Below are 23,453 nucleotides of genomic sequence, written 5' to 3'. Positions count from 1 at the left end.
TGGTAGAATTCCCCAGGGAAGCCATCAGGTCCAGGGCTCTTATTTGTTGGGAGATTTTTGATAACTGATTCAATTTCTTCACTCGTTATGGGTCTGTTCAGGTTTTCTATTTCTTCTCGTGTGAATTTTGGTAGTGAGTGTGTGTTTAGGAATTTGTCCATTTCTTCTAAGTGGTCCAATTTGTTGGCATATAATTTTTCATAGTATTCCGTGATAATTGCTTGTATTTCTGAAAGGCTGGTTGAATTAAGTCCATTTTCATTCATAATTTTGTCTATTTAGGTGCTCTCTCTTTTCTTTTTGATAAGTGTGGCTAGAGGTTTGTCAATTTTGTTTATTTTTTCAAAAAACCAACTCTTGATTTCATTGATCTGTTCAATTGTTTCTTTGGTCTCTATGTTGTTTATTTCTGCTCTAATTTTTACTATTACTCTTCTTCTACTGGGTTTAGGGCCTTCTTGTTGCTCTGCCTCTAGTTCCTTTAGGTGAGCTGTTAGATTTTGGACTTGCGCTTTTTCTAATCTCTTGAAATAGGCCTGGAGAGCAATGTACTTTCCTCTTAGGACTGCCTTTGCCGCATCCCATAGATTTTGGATTGTTGTGTTTTCATTTTCATTTGTTCCCATATATCTTTTAATTTCATCTCTAATTGTCTGATTGGCCCATTCATTCATTAGTAGGGTGTTCTTTAACTTCCATGTTATTTGAAGTTTTCCAGACTTCTTCCTGTGATTGATTTCAAGTTTCAAAGCATTATGATCTGACAGTGTGCATGGTATGATCTCAATTCTTTTATATTTATTGAGGGCTGCTTTATGTCCCAGTATGTGATCTATCTTGGAGAATGTGCCATGCGCCCTTGAGAAGAAAGTGAATTCTCTGGCCTCAGGATGTAAAGTTCTAAATATATCCGTCAGATCCATCTGGTCCAATGTGTCTTTCAAGTCCATTATTTCTTGAGTGATTTTCTGTCTGGTAGACCTACCCATTGCTGTAAGCGAAGTATTAAAGTGCCCTGCTATTAGCACATTCTTATTTATAAGCTTGTTTCTCTTTGTGATTAATTGTTTTAAATATTTAGGTGCTCCCATATTCAGTGCGTAGACATTTATAATTGTTAGTTCTTCCTGATGGATGGACCCTGTAATTATTATGTAGTGTCCTTCTTCATCTCTTGTTATTGTCTTTAATTTAAAGTCCAGTTTGTCCAATATAAGTATAGCTACTCTGGCTTTCTTTTGATTTCCCGTAGCATGATATATATTTCTCCATCCCCTTACTTTTAATCTGAAGGTATCTTCCAATGTAGAATGTGTTTCTTGTATACAGCAAATAGATGGATTTTGTTATTTTTATCTATTCTGCTACCCTATATCTTTTGATTGGAGCATTCAGCCCATTTACAGTAAGTGTTATTATTGAAATTTGTGGGTTTAGAGTCATTGTGTACTTTGAGGGGTTCATGCTTGTGGTGGTGTCTCTGGTGTCTTCGTTCCTTGCAACATTTCCTTCAGAGAGTCCCCCTCAGGATTTCTTGTAGGGCTGGCTTAGTGGTGACAAATTCTTTCAATTTCTGTTTATTTGGAAAGATTTTTATCTCTCTTTCTATTTTGAATGACAGGCTTGATGGATAGAGGATTCTTGGCTGCATATTTTTTCTGTTCATCACATTGAAGATCTCCTGCCCTTCCTTTCTGGCCTGCCAAGTTTCAGTAGATAGGTCTGTCACCACTCTGATAGGTTTCCCTTTGTATGTTAGGGCCCTTTTCTCCCTAGCTGCTTTCAAAATTCTCTCTTTGTCCTTGTATTTTGCCATTTTTACTATGATGTGCCGTGCAGAAGATTGATTCAAATTATGTCTGAGGGGAGTCTTCTGAGCCTCTTGTATTTCAACATTTACTTCCTTCCTCAGGTTGGGGAGGTTCTCTGCTATAATTTGTTCCAGGACTCCGTCAGCACCTTTCCCTCTCTCTTCCTCTTCTGGGATTCCTATGAAATGGATATTGTTGCGTTTGACTGTATCACTGAGCTCTCGAACTCTTCTTTCATGTTCCTGGGTCAGTTTTTCTCTTTTTTTGTCAGCTTCTTGTTTTTCTATAATGGTGTCTTCTAAATTACTTATTCTCCTTTCTGCCTCATCAATCCGTGCTTTGGAGGCCTCTAATTTATTATGTATCTCATTTATCTCATTGTTTAATTCTTCATGCCTATATTTATTTTCCATTCTGTCTGTAGCCATAGCTTCTTTTATGTCCCCTATGCTTTTGTCAAGCCCAGCTATTAATTTTACCATTATTATTCTAAAATCTTGTTCAGTTATGCTGCTTATAACTGTTTTGAGCAGTTCATTAGCTGTCATTTCTTCTTCGAGTTTCTTTGGAGGAGAGCTCTTTCATTTCGTCATTTTCGTTACCTTTTTGGCTCTTGTTGGTTTTAAAGACTTGTTATACTCTCTGCACCTATGAGCCTTGCTGTATCCAAGAAGACTCTTTGACTGTCCAGGGCCTATCCTTTCAGAGAGTGTTTTTTGAATGGTATCTCTTGGTCTTTCTTGTTGGGTCCTTGGTTATTTTATTTTCCTACTCGTAGTGATATTTGGGACTCTCCACCTTGTGTACTCTGGCTTGTTTCTTGAGGTAGCCCTGGAGAAGAAAACACACAGACAAACACACAGAGAGCAGGAGCACACAAACACACAGACTCATTCAACTAACATGCAAACCGAGAAGGAAAACGAAACAGTTAAGAGAAAAGTCGGAGGAGGTAGGGAGAATAATAGAGAGTATAAAATACATAAAAAGGTCAAAAAGGAGAAAACAAAAGTAAAAAAGAAGAGAACTGATGGACAAAGAATGGTTTAAAGCATATAACCGGGGGCGCCTGGGTGGCTTAGTCGGATAAGCGTCCGACTTTTGCTTAGGTCATGATCTCGCGGTTCGTGGGTTCGGGCCCCGCGTCGGGCTCTGTGCTGACTGCCGGCTCAGAGCCTGGAGCCTGTTTCAGTCTGCGACTCCCTCTCTCTCTGACCCTCCGCTGCTCACGCTGTCTCTCTCTCTCCTAGAAATAAATAGTTTAAAAAAAATAAAGCATATAACCGGATTTCCCAGCTACAGTTAAATAGCTGTGTGTATGCAGTGCTGGTTGAAGAGCCTAGAGAAAGAGAGAGAAGACAGGGCGGGGATGAGTCAAAATTGGAAATAGAATGAACAGGCAGAAGGGATATGAAGCTTTTTTCAAAGAGCTAAAGGGTGGAATATGGTTGGATAGGTGAGAGAAGGACGCTGGTGTTATCCAGAGAAACTATATAGTCTAATTACTTCTGAGAGAAAGTAATCAAAATGTCGGTAGCTGTAGAATTTACATCTACAGAATGGACTAAATGTGATTTTTTAAGCAAGCCGATGACCAGAGTTAATCAGGTCAGTGTTCTGGGGAAAAAAGAAAGAACAGGAAAAAAAGAAAAAAGAAAAAAATGGGAGGAGGGCAGCACTCAAGCAGGGATGGGCGTGGGGTGATCCAGCACGTCAGGCGGGATTTCTGACTTGATGGTTGTGGGGAGGAGAGTGGCGGTGCTCCAGTCCCTTCTTGAACCAAGCGCTGCACCTCGCTTTTTTGGGCATGTAAACTCCCCGTACCGGGGGCGCAGCCAAAGTTGGTTGCTCTCTTCAACCCAGGCCAGTCCCAGTCTCCAAATTCCAGTCCGTGTTCCCCACTGAAATTAGACACAATTTCCCAGGCAATCCCCTCGGGGCAATTCCAGGCCTCCTGCCTAGCTCTGGGGGTGGAGTCAGAATTGCTGCTTTCTTCTCTGGGTCAGGCTGAGGAGCATGGGCGAGGGCTTGCCTACCGGGTGCGCAGAGCCTGCTGGAGTGAGGAAAACCAGGTCCCTCTATGTCTCGTCACCCGAAACACAAACTCGCGGGCAAATCTCCCAGTTTTTAGCTCGTTGCCTTCCTTCTAGAGTTCCATCCAGCCAAGAGCGCGGGCTTCCGGTGCCCGTGCACAGCTCTTCCAGGAGCAAAGGCAGCCGGGAGGACAATGGCAGCAGGCGCACCACTACTCTAGAAGTCCAGCCAGCCAGGAGCAGCAAAAAGAAGCAGTCCGCGAGCTCAGCCACCCCGGGACCAGTTGGAGAGAGGGGACCTGGCGTGCAGGTATTTGGCGCGCAGGATCTTTCTAAGCCCCAAGTGGAGGTTTTTCCCCGAGTGGAGGTTCTTATGTTTCAGACTCTCTTTTTCCCGTCTCACTCCCCGCAAAGGAGGATCGCCCCCAACCCTGAAGTCTCTGATCCTGGCCCGATGTTATCTTCCCCAGTTCTCACTCACATTAGAAGACTTTCTCAGTGGATTCTGCATCCTTTTTCTCCCAATCTCTCGGGTTTTGTAAGGTTTCGGATGGCTTCATATCTTTTCCGTGTGAGGTATGGGGGCGAGTGCAAGTACAGAGCTTCCTACTTCTCCACCATCTTGCCGGAATCCGAAAAAGAGTTTTTTAAAGTGGTTACTACCAGAGAAGCTTAAATCATACACTGGCTCACAGTCAATTTCATCCTAAGCATCGACTGCACTGTTTTGGGAAGGACCTATTCTTCCATCAAAGGCTCAAATGTACTTTATCTTGTTGGAATCTCAAAAGACACTGATGCCCAATCCAGTCCAAGGCTCCATTCCATTCGGTGTTCAGTTGTTGCAAAAGGGTGGTAACCTTCTGCAGCCATTCTTTTCTGCTGTACTATGATTACCCTGAGGGTAGTTTGTCAAGGACAGACAGGGTGAATGCTTACAAGGTTTCCTTTTCTTGGTTAATTTTCAAAAGAACAAATCGATGCCTTACACCATTCAGTGGTGATCAACTCTTCTTTTTAGAACCACTATGACCTCATGGACTTTTAAACACATTTAATGGGATAGAGTTACTGTCCCTTCCTGATGTTTCAGGGTATCCCCTGTTTGGATAAACTGGTGTTTTACAGTGACACAGAAGGGTCACAGTGGATCCTTAGGAAGAGCTATGGCGGAGCAGAGGGGGGATGTGCTGAACCTGCCTGGCAAGCTGGGAAGTTAAGGGAGGTGTCCTAGAAGAGGGACCTGAACTGAGTTGTAAACAGTCTTCTCCAGTGGATAAAGGACAAAGTCCTGCCCGCAGGAGGAGACAGCCAGAGCAAAGCCCAGAGGCAAACAGCAGCCTATTTCACAAGAACAGCAGTTCTGGGTTGTATCCATCCCAAGAGGGGGCTGGCTAGAATCAGGATTGGGGGAAGGAAGCAGGGAGATAGGATGGGAACGGTGAAGCTTTTAAGCCAGATTGACACATTTGCCTTGTGAGTAAGATAGCCCTCTGGTGGCCACATGGAGGATGGCAGGGAAGGAGAAAGCCCTGAGACCAGGGAGAAAGCTCAACTCATAAGGTTTCTTGGGGTCATACATTTATAAGTTAGACTCTTCCTGATCAGAAGGAGAAATCACAGTGTTGGGATTTATTATCCAGCTAGATGGGAGGAAGAATGGCACAGGGGAGCTCAGTAAGGTTGAAAAGAGATTAGACCCTTCAAGACAGCCTAGTGATCCATGTTCCTCTGCGTACCTGTTCCGCACGCATCCCCAGGGAAGATCCCATGGTGAATGTTCATGATTTGCCCTGAACATAATTTGCACAAGAGACCACTGTGGGTGGTAGAGTCCTCAGACACAAGCACAGAGGATTTTTGGGTGATTTTTTTTTTTGGAGTACACTCCACACCAAGTATAGAGCCCAATGCAGGTCTTGAATTCACAACCCTGAGATCAAGATGCCCACTGAGATCGAGTTGGACGTCCAACCGCTGAGCTACCCAGGCACCCTTCTGTGAATTTGTAAAAGGCACCTATTGTGGGTTGAATTGAATCCCCCTGCCTCACAAAGATATATGGAAGTCCTAACCACTACTTCCCATGAAAGAGACCTTATTTGAAAATAGGTTCTGTGCAGACATTACCATATTAAGCTGAGGTCATCCTAAGGGTGGGCCCTTGTCAGGTATGACCAGTGTTCTATAAGGAGAGGAAAGTTTGGACACGACACAGAGGGGGAAGGCCGTGTGACAACAGAGGCAGAGGCGGGGTGATGTAGCGGCAGCCGAGAGTTGATGCACCACCAGGGGCTGGAAGAGGGGAGGGAGGGTTCCTCTTCTACCGGTGTCAGAGAGATCAGACTCTGCTCACACCTTGATTTTGCCCTCTGGAACAGTGAGACAATGAACCTGTTGTTTGTAATCACCACGCAAGTGGTATGGTGTTACAGTAGCCCCACAAAACCAGTATAGCTCCCCTCCTTCCCATGCTCCATGCACTGCCCCCCTCTAGGATTATTGAAGGGACCCCTGAGCCGTCCCGCCCTCCACTGGGCTTCCTGGCGCTGGACGCAACCTGCAAAGCAGGTGGCTGGGTCCCCCTACAGCAGGTGTCCTGGACCAGGTCGCTTCATGTGTTTAGCACTCCTCACGAACAATGCATGCCGATCACGGTAACACGCTCAAAACGCGAAAACGAACAAGACACACTTCCTGCCCTTAACATTAGCATTCAGTAACATGAGATGAAAGATCAGGAATCAGCCCTATGTTGGGGCAGCAGAACCACGGTCCATCTGATGAGATGGTACCTGTAATTAGATCACGTACTGCGAATATGTAATGTAACATAATGTAATGTAATATAAGGTAACAATGTGATCATGTAACGCAACAATGTAATGTAATGTAACATAACGTACCATAAGGTAACGTAAGGCAATCTAATTAGTCCTAATGCATTACTTGTGAGGTGGCTGTGATCAGGAGAAGCTCTTTTGTCAGGAGAATTGTGGCACTAGCTGATGTTTGTTGACCACCCTGCCAGGTGCCACCTTAACCCCTTTCCGTGAGTAGCTCATTTAGAGCTCAGTGTGACCCTGTGGTGCAGATGACAGGATCAGAGGGGGTATGTGAGCCGCCAATACCCGCACGTGGTAAGTGCTGAACACCAGGGGGTGGAGCTATGACTTGATGGTAGGGGTCCCCTCTATTCCCCAGACAGGAAGGAGAGCCAGGTCAGGCCCAGTTGGGAAGCTGGGCTGGGCTCTATTTGAGGGGAACCTCGAAAGCTGAGCTCAGGAGTTTTGCACTTTCTGACAACAAAGGTCCAAAGGCAGTGAGGATCCAATAGGGAGAATTATGTGATGAAAACAGCATTTTAGGAAGAGCATCTTGACAGCAGGAGAAGGTGTTGGATGGGAGACAAGAGGCAAGACCCCTGAGGGCTGAGGGGAGGTCCGAGTGGTAGTCCATGGAGGGAGGGGGCACGGAGGGGAAGGAGATGCTAAAACCCACTTAGCAGGAAGACACAGGAGGCCAGGAATTTTGAGTGGGCTTCTGGAAGGTGGGGAGAGAGGAAGGAGTTAAAGGTATTCGCCCCACCCCCCCATGTAACTGGGGGATTGATAATCCGGTGGGGCCTGGTGGTTCAGGACACAGAGCTCACTGAAATCGCAGTGTAGAGAGCTTGGCTTTTCAGGGCCAGAGAGAAAGAAGGAGCTGGGGAGGATCCGCAGTGGCTGGAGCTGGGGAGGAAGGACTGACAGAAGGACCTGAGTATAGCTCACCCTGAGAGGTGACGGCCAGAATCCCAAAGCACATTAGGGTCTGCATAGGGGGTGGGTGAATGGGCACTGGGCACAGGGCTCAAGTCAGACCCTAGCCCCATTCTCACTGTCTAGGTCTGAAGCTTCCAAAACAGCTGAGCAATTGCTTAACGTCCTCCAGCCTGCTCTTCTTTCTCCAGAATGGCTTCCAGATGTTTCCTCTTTGCACCACTGGGGTGAGCAGGCACCCACCCAGGAGAGAAATCCAGAGGTAGAGAATGTTGGAAAGCTGGTGGGTGACAGTTTTCCTCAACGCAAACACAAAGGCGTCTGTGTGGCTGTCCCAGGTTCTTGTGTGTCCATCTCACCCACTTCCAGAAAACCCCTGTGTCTGCTCAGTCGGTGACAGTTGGAGCTGTGCCCTCGTGACTTCTAAACCTGTCTGCATTGTGTTTCAATGAAAAAGGTTTTAAACCCTATAAGTCTGAAGTAGGTAGTCCCAGAGGAATCTAAAACAAGATGGTCCTGAGAATCTGTGAGAGGCCCCCAAGAGGAAAAGGAATCAGTCACAGCAGTTAGTGAGAGACAGAGAGGAAAAGAGGTCAGCCGCAACCTTTCTATTCGACCTTGCCAGGCTGGGCTGCCCCTCTTGTCCAAGCAAGCAGCCAGTTTGCCACCCTGGCCAGAGGGCAGTAATTTCCTACCCTTGGATAAAGGTCAAAATACAGATTACTACCCAAGCTACAGGTCTGTGTACTAACAATAGCAGAGAAAGAGGGAGAGTTCCAGGCAGGCTCTGTGCTATCTTTCAATGCAGAACCCAATGCGTGGCTCGAACCCATGAAACGGCAAAATCGTTTCCTGAGCTGAAATCAAGAAATCAGATGTTCTACTGAGTGAGCCACTCAGGTGCCCCTCTATGTACCAACTAAAAGTGAATGAAGTTTTCACCTGAGAAGAATCCAGATAAGTCACAGGACTGCCAAGGGTTTCTTCCAGGAACAAGAAAAATTTCTTCTAGAATATACTGTATAGGACAGTGGACAAGTATAGTGCATCCAATGAGATTTCAACAAGGTATTTTTACGTCCTGGATTCAGCCTGGGTACAGACTGGACATAGCCAGTAAGCAAATGGGACTAATGCAGAGGACATGATGACCCCATGAGGTCCCCCTAGACTGCTCCGTCTTAGCTTCTGGTTGGACTGATGCCATGCCCATGAAGGGGATGACACTATTTTGCCAATCTGTGCTCTAAGCCCTTAAATATTTTTAAAAGTTTATTTATTTCGGAGAGACAGAGATAGCATAAGTCCGGGAAGGGCTAAGGGAGAGCAGGGAGAATCCCACTCTGTCATTGCAGAGCCGGGCAGGGAGCTCAAACTCATGACACCTCAATATTCATTCTTTGCTCTTCGCCAGAGTGTGGGGCCTGGAGCCTGCTTCAGATTCAGTGTCTCCCCTTCCCTCTCTGCCCCTCATCTGTTCATACATTTTCTCTCTCTCAAAATGGATGCTAAAAAGAAAAAGGTACTAAAGCTGCTCCATGGCACGGGAAAGTGGGGGCGGATTACCTATGGAGGAGCAATGTGAGCTCTCAGCCATCCGATTCTAGAAAGCAGTGGTGGGAGAGAAGGAGCTTTTATTGAAGCAGTATAGTCATCCTTAGGGGTATGTCCCAGTGTCCGGGGCTCCAGGGGTGGGGGGGACTCCGGGCTGGGGGCGGATGGCCAGGCCATGGCTACATAAAGGTGAGGTGAGTCGAGGCAGGGACCCCACTGCTTTCCTTGTGCTCCTCAAACAGCTTCTCCAGAGCCTGCATGTAGAGCGTGTGATAGTGGTCCACCTCCTCCTCGCTGGGGCGGAGGCTCTGGGGCACCGGAATGGGGCGGCCCACTGCAGGGAGAGGGGGAACACAGGTGAGGTCGGGGTGGCGGGGCCTCTGCCTTCCTGCCCCTGAGACGGGCACTCACCCACGGTGGTGATGGGCCTGGCAAAGGGCAGCAGGCCCCAGGAGTCGGCCGAGAAGAGTCCGCGGCCCCAGAAGATGCAGGGACTGTAGCCTGTGAGCTTCTTGAAGGTCATCTGGCACAGGTATTGCCAGGTGTTGGGGGCAAAAACCTTCAAATGGAAGATGTCGTTCTCTCCAAAGGAGTACACGGGTACCAGCGAGGCACTGGGCAGGAAGAGACAGGAGGAATGTTAGGCCAATGGCTCTTGGGGCACCCCCAAGATGCACCGCAGACCCCTCTCCACACCTGTCTTCATTTACCAAGGTCCCTTCAAGCATATGACAAAGAAGATCTGCAAGAAGGGACTCAGTTTTTGACCAAATGTTGCGTATTGGGCCTTCATGGCCAGCTGTGCCTTGAAGCACATTTGGTTAGGGCACCCTGAGCCCCACCCCTGTGCAGACAGACTCCTCGGAAGGCTCTGGCAAAACTTAATCCTAGCAGCACGTCCAATAACAGGGGCAGTCGATTGACAAATATTTGTATCTATTATTATATTTTTTAATTTATAATTTTTTAATGTTTTATTTCTAAGAGAGAGAGAGAGAGAGCATGGGCAGGGGAGGGTCAGAGACACAGGGAGACACAACAGAGGGCTCAAACCAATGAACTGTGAGATCCTGACCTGAGCCGAAGTCAGATGCTTAACTGACTGAGCCACCCAGGAACCCCTTAACAGCACTTTCATTTTTCGAGCTCAGTGTATGCTAAAAATACAGTATAAAGAATAGACAGGGGATCCTGGGTGGCTCAGTCATTTAAGCATCTGACTTAGGCTCAGGTCAGGATCTCATGGTGTGTGAGTTCAAGCCCTGCATCGGGCTCTCAGCACAGAGCCTGCTTCGGATCCTCTGTCCTCCTCCATCTCTGCCCTTGCCCTGTGCTCACTCTCTCAGAATAAATAAACTTAAAATATTGTTCTAAAATATCTATGGATAGGGGACCCATACAGTTCAAACCTGTGTTGTTCAAGACTCAACTGTATACAATTCCTCACCTAGTTGTGCAACTACAATATCGTTTCAAAGTTAGGCTATGAGTCTGTTTCACAAGTAAAGACACATGTCTGAGGTGTTGCCTTTGAGGTAGTGTCAGAAAGGGATTTGAACCCAGGGCTTCTGGGCACAAGGTTCTGCTACCTGCACTATGACCCTGCCTCTTTCAGAGAGGGAAGACTGGAGGAGAAAGTGGGAATGATGCTTGAAACAGAGAACACCCGCACATGGTGACATGAGAGGGGGCACCTGGGAGCCTCGGGATTTGAGCTTCCAACTTCAGCTAAGGTCATGATGTGGAGGCTTGTGAGTTCCAGCCCTGTATTGGGCTCTGTGCTGACAGTTTGGAATCTGGAGCCTGCTTCGGATTCTGTGTCTCCATCTCTCCTCCCCCATTCACACTCGGTCTCTGTCTCTCTCTCAAAAAGAAATAAACATTAAAAGAACAAAGTGCTGGCTTGAGAGCCCTGTAGGTGCAAGGCACAGTGCCAGCCCTGGGGACACAGAGGCCCAGCCACAGGGATCTGGCCATGTAGGGACAGAGTGTGGGTCCCCAGATGCAACGTACACTTCTGACCATAAGCAGCACCCCGGCTGGGCGCCTGCACCCACTCACCCGTGCCTCAGTGCCAGGTGCACAAAGCCTTTGTGATTCCGCAGAACGAGGTGATGTTCCCCTGGGATTGCGTACAGGGCTTCCTGCGCGCCCCCAACCACGATGACCACAGCCTGCCCATTCCGGGGCTGAGAGAGAACAAAGTCCAGGCTCCTCTGGTTCACAGAACATACTCCTGTATGCATGAGGAGGTGGGGAGCGATCACCATCACCATCCACTGCTGGGCTGCCTAGCCTCTCATCCACCCTTTTTGTGTGTGCCCCACACCCCATTACATAAAACTTGCTGCCCCATGTGACTTTTAGTGCCTCTCCCAGCAGGGGGGCAAGACATTTGCTCCAAAGCTATTCACTGATGCCCACTGTGAGCCTGGCCAACATTCAGGCCAGGTCCCTGTTTCTGGTGGGTGAGGGGCAGTGTGGCTGGGATGGGGGAGGGGTGCCTCACCTAAGGACATGACATAGTCTCGATAGACTGGGAAGAGGAAGAGGGTGTGCATCACTGCCAACGTGGCACGAATCCCGGTGAAGTGCTTGGAGAAGTCGTTGGTCTCGGTGCAGATATTACAAAAGGTTCCCATGCCTATGATCCCATGTGGGTGAGCAGCCAGCACATATTTCTGGTCAGGGGGAAGCTCTGCTGTTTTCACCAGCTTGGGGACGTTGAGCAGGATGAGAAGAAAGCAGCGTGGAAAGCAAAATACCAGAGGAAAAGAGTTGCCCTCCACCTCACAGACTTCAGAGTTCAAGGTCATCCCTGAGTCAACAACAGGGATTGGGGCTACTCTGGGACACAACTCTGCCCCCCTCTCATTCACCCTGTCCCCATTGTTTGAGTTTAGAATGCCCAGGGGTTCATAGGCAGGGGTGAGTAAGCATGGGAAGAGGGGGAGAGGGAGGGAGCAGATAGTCTTTGTGGATGGCGACCTGTCACCTTGATCGGATAGTAATCCCTTAGCTGTTTCCAAATACTCCAGTTCCTCATGAACTCGAAGCACCTTCCACCTTGGGGCAGAGAGATGGGTGGAAGACTCTGGGGCGCTTGGCCACCTTTTCTGCTCCCCCGGTACAAGTCTGGGCATGCTCACCTTGGTTGGGAGTGTCCCAGTCCAGGTACAACCACACCAAGTAGAGAACAGAGAGAGACCAGAGTGGTGTTTAGAGGAGGAAGAGGAGGAGAAGGGAGAAGAAGGGGCCTGAATGAAGGACAAAAAAAAGAAGCACTTAGGTATTGATGCTGGGTCGTCCAGTCCAGCTGCTCCTCTCCTTCCTGCTCATAGATGGGGAGGGTGCACCCATCTCCTGCTCCCTTTGCAAGAGGGAGCTCTAGCCTCTCTGCCCCGATTCACTGCTCCCCTTGGGGACCCCAGGCCACCAGAATTCTCACCCATGAAGAGGTAAGAGAGCACCCATTGGTAGGGGCCTATTATTTGCAGCCACTGTTTCTGCCGCGTTTCCATGGTGGAGGGGCAGGGCAGGGCTGTGGGAGACTCCTGTCCAGTAGAGCTCCTCTGCCAGCAGGGGTCCTGGAGCCTGAGCACAAACCAGGAAGGTTTAAGCGCCTACAGGATGGATGGTTTTCTCACCAGAAGGGCCAAGTCGTCAGATCCTCGTGGTCCGTGGGAGTGTTGTGTGCCTGTGTGGAGCAGATGGGGAGATCTTGGATTGGGAGCTGCAGAGCCTCCAGATGAACTGCCAGCTTCGGTAGGTAGGTCAGGACTGGCCTCTGGGCAGAGTTGGGAGGGGGCTGGAAGTGTGCCAGGGAGGTGGGACATTGATTGTGGAAAGGAGTCTCAGAAGAAGCTGGGGGCCCACGGATTGAGTCCCCGCCGCCGGCTGGCAGTGATCAGAAGCCAGGCTGAGGCCTTATATTCTCCAAGTGCACATCCAGAACGCCGGTCTCTGGGAGTGTGGTGAAGCCCCTCGCATGAACAAGCACACACTGCAGCTCTGTTCCCTCCCCGTGCAGAGTCGCTTCGGGGACCGGGAGGGTCGGAGAGGTGTGCCTAGGTGAGGGCGAGGTGCCAGTGGGCCAGATTGACTTGGCATGCCTTGTCCTCCTTGTAGGGCTGAGGGAGCCTCTCCACCTGAACGCATGCAGTGTCCACCTGCACCTGAATGGGCCGCAAGCTTCGGTGCACCAGGATCGCAGTGGGGGGGGGGGGGACGCTTCGAGCAGAAAGGGAGGTGACGGGGCGGTTGCTGGGCTCCTCAGCCCATCCCTTTCCAGCCCACCTGCCTGATGGTTTGGACAGAGTTCAGGGCCCTGGTGCCTGCTAAAAGCCATCCTGAGGGGCAGGGGGCGGGGATGAGGCCTGCGTGGCCAAAACAAAGCCCAAAACCAGGTACATTTACCTCCCAGCGCTGGGAGGGCGTAGGCCAGGGCTCTGGGGGAAGTGGGTTCCCGGAGTGGGCTGAGGTCAGGGCTCACCGCGGCTGTGGACGGGCATGTGGAAGGGCAGGAGGAGGCACAGGGGCCGGTGGACTAGCGGCAGGGCCACCCTCGCAGTGGCCGCAGAGCCTCCTGCGCTCTCTGCAGCCAAGAGCCCTGAGGGTTCTGGAACTGCTGGAAAAACTCTTTCTCTCCAAAAAGGAGACAGACGCCAGGGAGGCCAAAGGGGGGCAGGGGCGTGTCTGACTCTGAGTCCCGCCCCCTCTGCCCCCCACCACCAAGAATGCCTCCAGCCTCAATCCTCCAGGACAGAGCAGCCTGCGCATGGATCGCCTCGCCACTGGAGGCTTCTACACCCGTATTCTAGTACCAACGTGATAAATTCCTTCTGATTCTGCCTCCGCGAGGTCAGCGCGCCCACTTTTGCTTCTAGTGCTTCAAAGGGTCCTCCCAAGGCCTAGGACCCAGACTCAGCCGAGGAGCACAGGGACTAGCATGACCAGGCACACTTGGGCTGCAGAATGGAGCAGGGAGGGAGGGAGGGGCAGGGATACTCAGGCCCGCTTCTGCCTCTTCTTCCCTGTTATGTGGCTTCAGCCCCTTCTGTCCTGGCAGATTCCTTCTATGCCTTCAAGGGCCCCCTGGATCCCTGCCCCCACCTCCCTCAGAATCAGGGAAGTGGGGTAGAAGGAGTGGGCTTCACTCACCAAGCCCCAAGAAGGAGCAGTTCCACTGAAGGACAGAAACCGCTTGGAGACCCTGGAGGAGGGTCTGGAGGAGGCTGGCAAGCTATGGAGGGGGATCCCACAGGGGCTGCTGTGGGCCCTTAAGTACAGTCCCTCGTGGTCCAGCCCACCTGCCCTGACCCTTGGTTCTGGGCTGGCCTCTGTTTCCCCTCCCTTTTCTGTTCCCTGTACCCTTGGGAGCCCCAGGACGAAGAGTTGAGCACTACCTGAGCCCACAGGCCTGTGACCAATAGGACCAAACCAAGATGCCCAGGGGTGCGGCCAGCAGCCTGGGGGTGAGGAAGGTGCTTGCACTTTGGAGAGGTCAGGGCCTTGGGCTGTGAATACTGGGCTGACAGAGGGCTGGGAAAGCGGGGTGTTGCCTGAGGGGTGTGTCCTGCCACACAGAGCGCCCCCCACGGGTGAGAACAGCTAGGAAACTCATTAGTCACCCTGGCCTGGCCCCTAAGGAATAGCTCAGGCCTCTGTCGGGAGAGACATTTCAGAAGGAAGGGCTTTTTGGGGAAGGCCAAGGATTAGTGTGCTCCAAAAAGCACATCCTGTGAGTGGTCTGGGACCAGGCCTCACATCTCCTTGCCCCACCCCCAGCACCCCTACACTGGCCAGAGCTGTGGACTGCCAGCTTCTCCAGGTCAGGGGATGTCACTTCATAAATTAAAAACAATTTTTTTAATGTTTATTTAGTTTTGAGAGAGAGAGAGAGACCATGAGCCTGGAAGGGGCCGAGAGAGAGGGAGACACAGAATCTGAAGGAGATTCCAGGCTCTGAGCTGTGAGCACAGAGCCTCATGTGGGACTTGAACCCATAAGCCGTGAGATCATGACCTGAGCTGAGTCAGACGCTTAGCTGACAGCCACACAGGTGTCCTGGGAATGCCACCTCTTTAGAGACATCTCTGACACCCACACCATTAGGCGTCTCCATCACCTGCTCTCCTAGCATAAAATACGCCTCCCTTTTCCTTCCTTTCATGGTGATTTTCTGATTCGGGTCTCCCGCAGGCTGTTAACATCCGGAAGACAGGCCTGGTTCTTATCAGCACCGCTGACAAATGCCCAGCAAATGTGGTAGCCAGCACAGGACCACAACAAACCAGCTCCTTCCAGTGCTGCTCAGGCTGACACCATTTGCGTCCCTGTCCCCTGACGCACTGTCATGAGGGCTTCTGCCTCCAGGGACCTGGCCAGGAGGTATCTTCTCTCATCCCTGGTCAGCCCACTTCCATCTGCAGGGAGTCCAGGGGCAAGATGCTGGTTCCACCTGGAAGGGTGACCAGCCCCACCCAACAAGATGGCCAATGATTTATTATACAGGGAGCCTTCAGAAGCCTTCTCCCCATGAGTTCTTGGGGATCATGGGGCTGGGCACTTGAGGGAGCCTCCAGAAGCTTCCTGAGAGGGCCCTGTGTTGGCGGGGGGGAGTGGGGAGACGACACATTCCCTCCCAGGCACATGGAACATCCACTCAGGAGGCAAGGCGCCAGACAGACCTCCTTCCCTGAAGCTGGCCGGGAGAAGGCACGGCAGCAGAACAGGTCTGGCAGAGTGGTTGAGTGTCATGGATAGACGAAGGACACCACGATGTAGCGAGTACCCCGAGTGGTGGGCACCCCTCATGGTAGTAGGTGAGGCAGCCGGTGTGCAGGAGACCCCAGCCATTTCGTGGGGATGAGAGGATGCAGTCATAGCGCAAGAAGCGGCAGCCACCTCCCTGGAAGAGGACGGGAGACAGACGCGGGAAGTGAGCACACAGGGGACTGGGGGGCAGGCGGCTCCCAGGGCAGGAGAGGCAGGCAAAGGAGGCCCAGGAAGTGAATGGGCAGCCTGGAAGAGGGCCCAGGGCAGGGAGGCTGACTAGGCAGTTCCTTGGGGGAGGGGGCGAGTCAGCAGGGGGGAATGCATGTTGGTGCGCACACGTGTGTGTAGTGGCCCTGAGGGCACAGGCTCACCTCATAATCCAGGCCCTTGGGGTTGAGGGCAATGTTGAGAGTGAAGGTGGAGGAGTCGTGATGGGGGCGTAGAGATGGCTGCTCATCTAGCCGGTCGGGGACCACAAAGTTCATGACCGCCCGGGGCCTGTGGGGGCAGGAGAGAGGAGGCTGGAGAGAAGGTTGTGAGGTCCTAGGGCATGAGGGGGGGCTTCCAAGGGGGTGAAAGCCCCTGCCAACAGGGGGAGGGGCCGCAGGGGCTGTGCTTCTAACTGCCCCCATCCCGGGATGCCCTCCCGTGATATCCCTTTCCAAGGACCTCCAGACGCTGGGGGGTGGGAGGGGCTGAAAGGGTACAGCATGGAGAATGCCTGCCAGGGTTGCTTTGTGGGGAGGTGGAGGCAGGAAAGGAGGCAGAGGGCAGGGGGAGGGGCAGCAGTACACCTTGGTGTGGTAGCCTGGGAACAGGCTCTCTGTCATAGAACCAGGTACATCCTCAGCAGCTGCAGCCACTGGACCTCATAGCGCACCTGTTTCATGTGGATGTTCACGGTGGGCACGTTCTCATAGCCTCCGGCCAGCCTGGAGTCCTGTGGGCGGTGGGCACTGAGCCCCAGTGGGCAGGCACCAGCCTCCCCCTCCTCTTGTCCTGGGCCTTAAACCTTGTGGAACAGTGTCTGGCAGCCTTGTCCACTCAGCCTGACTCACTCCTGCAGGCCCTTTATGTCTCAGTGAAGACGTCACCTCTTCTGTGAAGCCCCTCGGGTCCCCCATGTCTGGGCCAAGGGCCTGTCCTGTGACTCCACAGCCTCTGAGCTGCCCATCCCAGTCTTCAAAAGCTCAGCTCCTGCTATTGACTATAGCGGGTGATGTGCAGGGGGGCAGGACCGGCGCAGCCCAATGCACCACCCCGCCTGGGCCAGTGGCCGACACCTGGGACTTGTATTTCTTGATTGAATGAATGATCACAGCCGTGCCCTCTGTGGGTCCCCTCTCTCTTGGCGACTCCTCTTTGGTGCCACTCTAGATTCCATGTCCCTGGCTCACAGACACACCTCCCTCCCCCAGGGGCCCTGCTTCCTCCCTGCCTCAGCCCCCCTCACATCATGCTGGCCTCCTGACCACTGGGTGTAATGCTCCATTTCCTCCACCAGCTCATCAGGACATGGCTGAGGAGGCAGGGGAGGAAGGACAGAGTCTGGGTGGGGGGCTGCCCTCGGAGACCTCTCCGGGAGAAGCCAGGCAGGCAAAGGAGGGGAGAAAAGGCAGGGAGTGAAAAGGGAAGCCAGGACACAGAGGAGCTGGCAACATGGGGGTCTGAGCACAGGGACGAGCCATGGCCAGCGTGGGGCCAGGAAAGGCTGGATCAGAGACGGTGGGAGCAGCTCAGAGAGCACAGCACAGGTGGCAGGAGGTGCTGGGGCCCCGGGCTTGGAGCTTCTTTACAAAACTGTCGCTTCACCCATAACAGTAACAGCCTCGAGGACCACTGGGGTAGTGGCGGGTGGGGAGCTGAAGGCCCGTCTGCCCAGCCTGCGCCCTTATCTGCCTGCACTGAGCAGCCTGACGCATGGGAGGGAGGAGTGTTGGGAGACCGCTAATCCAGGCAGTGGACTCAGGGCGCGACAGCCACCAGGGCAGTCTGGGGTCCCACGGGGGGCTCACCTGCTCCACGAGTCCCTGCCCTTCTAGGGCCGTAGTTCTTGTGAATGTACTGCTCCTGCCAGTCCTGCGGGAGGGGAGGGGTACACAACTTGTCCTGTGCCCTCTTTGCACCATCTGGTCTCACCCAGGAATCCCGGGGCCCACTACCATGACAGCCTGTCCCGAGGCAGAAGCAGACCCCGGGGCTGAGCACTTGTGCAGGTGCACGTGCGTCTGTGTCCTCCCTCAGAGGGGGGCACACGGCTTCTCTGAGCAAGGGGCCCCTACTCACCATGGGGTTGTCGAAGATCTGCCAGAGGTCAGGGTGCAGATGGTGGGTGTCATAGTGTTAGGTGGCCCGGAGGTGGCAGATTTCCTGCTGATTGCTGAGGTGGAGGAAGATCCCTGTGGGGGACGGGGGGGGGCGCAGTGTGAGAAAACGAGGAGAAGGGGTGTGCTCCAGCACTGCAGCACAAGGTGCCCAGTCCTTGCTCACGTCGTACTTCCTGCCTGCTCTTACAGAAGGCCAAGTCTGGGTCAGTGTTGCTACCCGAGATCACCTCTGTCTGGGGCAGCTCTGTCCTCAGGTTCTCCCACTGATCACATCTGCCTGGGATATGTAGGGCACATTCCAATGGCCCCTAGAGGCACTCATGCCTGGGGTCAGGTACGCACAATTCTGCCCAATTCAACCCAGCAGCCCCTTCCTCTGGTGCTCTGGAGCTTGGCTCCGAGGGGGCCGGAGGGGCGGTGACCTAGCTCCCTCTACCTCCTCCCCCATCTGCGCGATGCCCACCTGGGAATCTGTAAAGCCAGGAGAGCTTGGAGACAGATGCCTCAATTGTGGTACTGAGGGAGGTGGGTCCTGGATGCCAAGGGGAACTTGGGAGAAAACCTCATAAAAATTGAAAAGCAGAGGACTCCCAGGCCCAGGGGAAAGTGAGGCCCAGGCTTGTCGGGGGTGCCGTGCAGCTGTTGGCCCTGCTTCTGAGCATCCGCTCGGTTCAGCTGCTTGGGGTTGAGGTTGGGGTGAGGGTGGGGGCGCACAATGACCAGCAGCACTCTCCAGCTCTAGGAAGACATTAGCCCAAATGCCACGGGCCTTAGAGATCTAATACAGGTTGCTAGGGAAGGAGAGAGGATAATGTGCCTCCCTCCTCCCCCACGGACAAGTGAAACAGACACAGAGGATGGGCAGAGGATCATTTTTATTGTAATACAGCCATGACTGAGTGACAGGGAGGGTGGCAGCATGGCCAGCGCTGAAGGCAGACAAACAAGGCAGTGCAGCATAGCAGCAAAAACCAGAGCTGGGGGAAATGAGGAAGCAGCAGGGGTCCTCTGTGCCCACCTTCCTCCACCTCCTGGCGCCCTCCTCTGCCCACGGTTTTTATTCATCCCCAGTGACCCCTGTGCTTACTATCAACAAATCCCCAGCAACTGTCCATTGTCCAACAAGAAGTTCAAGCAGTCACCGCCACACCCAGTGAGGGTCTGAGGCATGCTCTGGGCTGGGGACAGACATGAACTCTAGTCCCTGCCAGGCTCCTGGATACTCTGAATGACTTGGAAGTTACCTTGATCTTCCTGAACCTCTGTTTCCTCTCTGGGGGAAGGCTGTGAGGATCCAGTGTAGAAGACAGCCTGTGCAGTTGCAGCTGTTCTACTTGGCTGAAATAGAAAACTGTAAAGTGCCCACCACCACCCCTCCAAGAAAGAAAAAAAAAAAACCTTAAAGGAACCAGAGGATGTCCCGAAGTATCTGGCAGTGGGGGTTCCAGTTGCACTAGAAGGAAGCTTGGTTAGAACCAGAAGATAGGCCCATACTGGGCTGAGGAACCCACCCTCCCCAGCCCAAACCCCCTGTTTCCTGTCCTGCTTCAGGCCACTGGTTGGGGGCATGGGAAGGGAGCCTGTGAAACAGCAACATTGTGCAAAGTTGGAGGAAGCCCGTCAGAGGGGCCAGACTTGGACCGATGCGTCACCAGAGGGCCAACAGGGTATTATAATTCTGTTTCACATCCAGGCTCACTCTCCATCCTGTACATGGGGTGGGTGGTGAAGAGGTCATGGGGGAGAGGAATGGAGGAGCAGACTATGGGCAATGAGGAGCTAAGTGTCTGGGAGGTCCCGGGAGTGGGAGGTTAGGGGCACAGAGAGAAGGAGAGAGGGGACACTGACATAGAGGCGCAAGAGGCTTAGAGGGAGGCAGGGAGGGGAGAGAAAGGGTGGGAGGAAGAAAAGTAATAAGTGTTGGACAGCTGGACCTTGTACATACCCCTACCCGCTTCCACCCACGAGGTAGCAGAAGGGAGAAGCCAGGAAGGGCAGAGTTCCCTCCCAGGCCAGGGCGACTGACAAGGAAAGGCACTGAAGCCTGTGAAGGAACCCATCTTTGGCCCCTAAGGGGAAAGGGCGGATAAGGGCAGAGCAAGGGCCTCCCCTGAAGCCGGCAGATCAGATCAAGGTGTGGGCCACAGAGTTTGGGTGCTCTAGACGCTAGATAGCCAACTGAGAGGCAAGGATAAAAGGTTAGCAAGGGCTCTGGGACGAGAGTAAGTAGGTTTCCAAGCCAACCACAGAGTGTAGGAGAGGAGGCGGGGCTGGCATAAACTGGGGGCGGGGCTTTTGAAGATCCGCAGGAAAGGGCGGATCTAAATGCTCCTCTCCCCTCCTAGAGGAGGGTCCCACAGGTAGGCCTCCAGCAGGTACTGTTCTGCATAACCCTGGACCAGCTGGATCCCCAAGCCGGCCTGGCAGAAGTCAGCCAGGTGCGACCATAACGGAGACGGCAGGAACAGCTGATGCATGACATGGAAACGGGCAAGGCGCGAGGACTGGTCCTGTAGGTCCCACAAAAGCTGGCTCTGCACCTGTGCACCAACTCTGTGGAAGGCGTTGATGTTGAAGCAGCGCCACGTGCAGTCAGAGTTTTGCGGGACTGGGCAGGGGCGCGTGCACGGAGTGAGTAAGCGCGGGTGTGCGCAGCTGCCTATGCGCTACTCCATTCCCTCTGCAGCCACCAGCGCACATTGTTCTTACACGGCCGGTAGGGCTGCCAGTCCTGGATGAACGTCACGCTGCACGGAAGGCGACAGTACGAGGCGTGCCACGTCGCCACCCACCTCCGACACGACTTCGGTGGGCAGCTGCGAGGTGTCCGAGACCGACAGCACCGAAAGCTGCGCACGCACTGCCAGGCCATAAACACTGAGGACTTGAATAGACCCAATGGATGCTCCTGTGGGGAGCGATAGTGAGCATGGAGAGGGCAGCTGAAGGGCTGGAGAGCCCAGCGCCTCAGCACCTTCATTCCCACATTCACACCCATTGGCTGCCAGCAGGGCCCCTCGGAATGTCCGACTGTGCCCCGCCAAGTGGAGCTGGGTACGTGAAAGCCTGTCCCCGCCTCGAGGTGTAGGAATCTGGGGCAAGTCCTCGGAATAGGCACCTGGAGCCCCAACGAGGGGCGGGCTTAGTGTGGGGGAGCCAGGGGACTGGGTTGTGGGCCCCTGGGTCTCAGAGGGGAAACCGATCAGTCGGTAAGATAGCGGATCCAGACGGGAAGGACAGAGGTTCACAGTAGGATGTTTGGGTCCCTGGGGGGAGGCAGGATCAGTTGAGGGGAGTCAGGGTCACACAATTCCGGCCCGCTTAGGCTCCTCAGCCACCTGGAGGAAGGACTGAGGGTTAGACGGCTGGATGTCAGGAACTTTTTGACTTTGCCTGGGCAGAAGGGTCTGGGGAAGGACAAGGAGTCCGGGACCGGGGCCCACGGGCGCCCCCACTCGGTAGAGCCCGCTGAGAAAGAAAGCCCATGACTGGGCTAAGGGGGAGGACGCCCCGCTACCTGAGTCCCCAGTCCTCACTTGCGTGGTGATTAGGCCGTATTTCTTGAGCTCCCGGGGGCCCAGTTGGTCGTCCCGGGTGAGCCGTGCCAACGTGAACCCCGTGTTCTGTAGCTTGACCAGCTGCCAGTAGAAGCGCCCCAGCTGCCCGGCCACGCCCTTGCCGAGCTCCCAGGCCGCCGCGCAGCCCCTCCACCCGCGCCTTCTCCCCAGCGTAGATCACGTGCCCAGACTCCAGCTCCACCTGCGGACCCAGGCAAATAGGGGCTTTCCGCCCCTGCCAGGGTTCTAGACACACAGGGTCGCCTCTTCCCACACGCTCAGAACTCAACGTCACCACTCCGTGCGCCAATTCAGTCCCGGGCCTGCCCAAAGAGATCTCCTCAGCCCGTGGGTCTCGAACTCCAGAGGCGGCAGAAAGCGCATTCCACCTCTTCAGATGCTCCAGCTCCGTGTGCGCCCGGTCCCCCAGCACTGGCCTCGACCCTTTTCCTTGGACCTACCCCAGGAGCCTGCTATGCCCTCCCGCCCCGGGCCATTCCATGTCCCACCTCTTCTTAGCTCCGCCCCGGACCCTATCTAAGGGAAGGTCCTGCTACCCAAGTCCAGGTGCTCTTCTTGGCGAGTTCAGTCTATCAGGGATCCTGACCCCACTCTTGCTTGCTCTCACCGCAAGTCTACCCTCTCTTGCCTGCTCTCTTCTTTTTGTGCTCCTGCCCCCAGAAACTCCTAATGAATGCTCAAACACGAAGCTCTCACCAGCCCCTCCCTCCAGTTCCTCTGCTACTGGAGTTCTCCACTGCTCTCCACCACCTTCAATGGCTGGGCCCTTGCATCCAAACACCTTACTCTTTGGTTCCAAAGCCCCCAGGCTCTTCAGCATCTGGACTGGGGTTGGGGGAGAGGCTCCCTTCCTATCCTTCTTAAGGTCCACTCACCGTAACTTGGATTCACGCCCTTTTCATTTGGACCCTTGCTCTCCTCACTCCTCCGTTTAGATTGGCGAGCACCACGGTGCGGTCGGGGTCCAAGAGCCAGCTGTCTAGTGGCTGGGAAGGTAGTCCAGGCCATACCAGGTGGCCACCACCTCCTCAAGTTCCTGTTCTGTGGCCCCAACAAAGTCCGATGTCTGGGCCTTGGCTTTAGGTCCCCATTAGGACTTAAGCTTCGGCCCCAAGAACTTGGCCTTGGCCTCAGGCCCTGATTCAGCTTCGAGGGGCTGAGTTTCAGCCTCAAATCCCCATCTGGATCTGAACTTGGCCTCTGCCACCTGCAACGGGTTGTTTCAGTGTGGCCCAGTATCTGGCTTGTCCTCTTTTGCGGGATTCGGGACCTCTCAGCTGGCTGCATCACATCTGGCTTCAGTTTCATTACCCTGCAGAAGAGAGGAAAGGCAGTATCGTGGTCAGAACCCCTGTGTCCACAGAGATTCCCCACACACATGCACAGAGTCCCCACAGCACTTGCCTACACAAATACCCTTTCTCTTTCACTCTCCACACTGACCTGGGAATACGGGGCCTCCATCTCTGGCCAGCTCCCTGAGATCCCAATCCTACCTTGCCCACCCTACCAGGATGCTCCTCACCAGTGACAAACTCAGGAACCCCTGAATCTTCGGAGACTGGCTTTAGATCTCTTTCAAACTCAGTCACCCCCAGGGACTCAGGGAAGG

At 53.3% G+C, this 23,453-nt stretch overlaps 1 pseudogene; it reads right to left on the bottom strand.

Moving 5' to 3' along the window:
* Window positions 1-9,338: 9,338 nt before the first annotated feature.
* Window positions 9,339-12,683, bottom strand: LOC120239339 (annotated as a pseudogene).
* Between the last annotated feature and the right edge of the window lie 10,770 nt (window positions 12,684-23,453).

Source organism: Hyaena hyaena, unplaced genomic scaffold (genome assembly GCF_003009895.1).
Source record: "Hyaena hyaena isolate Hyena2069 unplaced genomic scaffold, ASM300989v1 scaffold_228, whole genome shotgun sequence".
Taxonomy (NCBI): Eukaryota; Metazoa; Chordata; class Mammalia; order Carnivora; family Hyaenidae; genus Hyaena; species Hyaena hyaena.
Note: the sequence above shows the minus strand (reverse complement) of the source record. Positions and strands in the feature narration are given on the sequence as shown.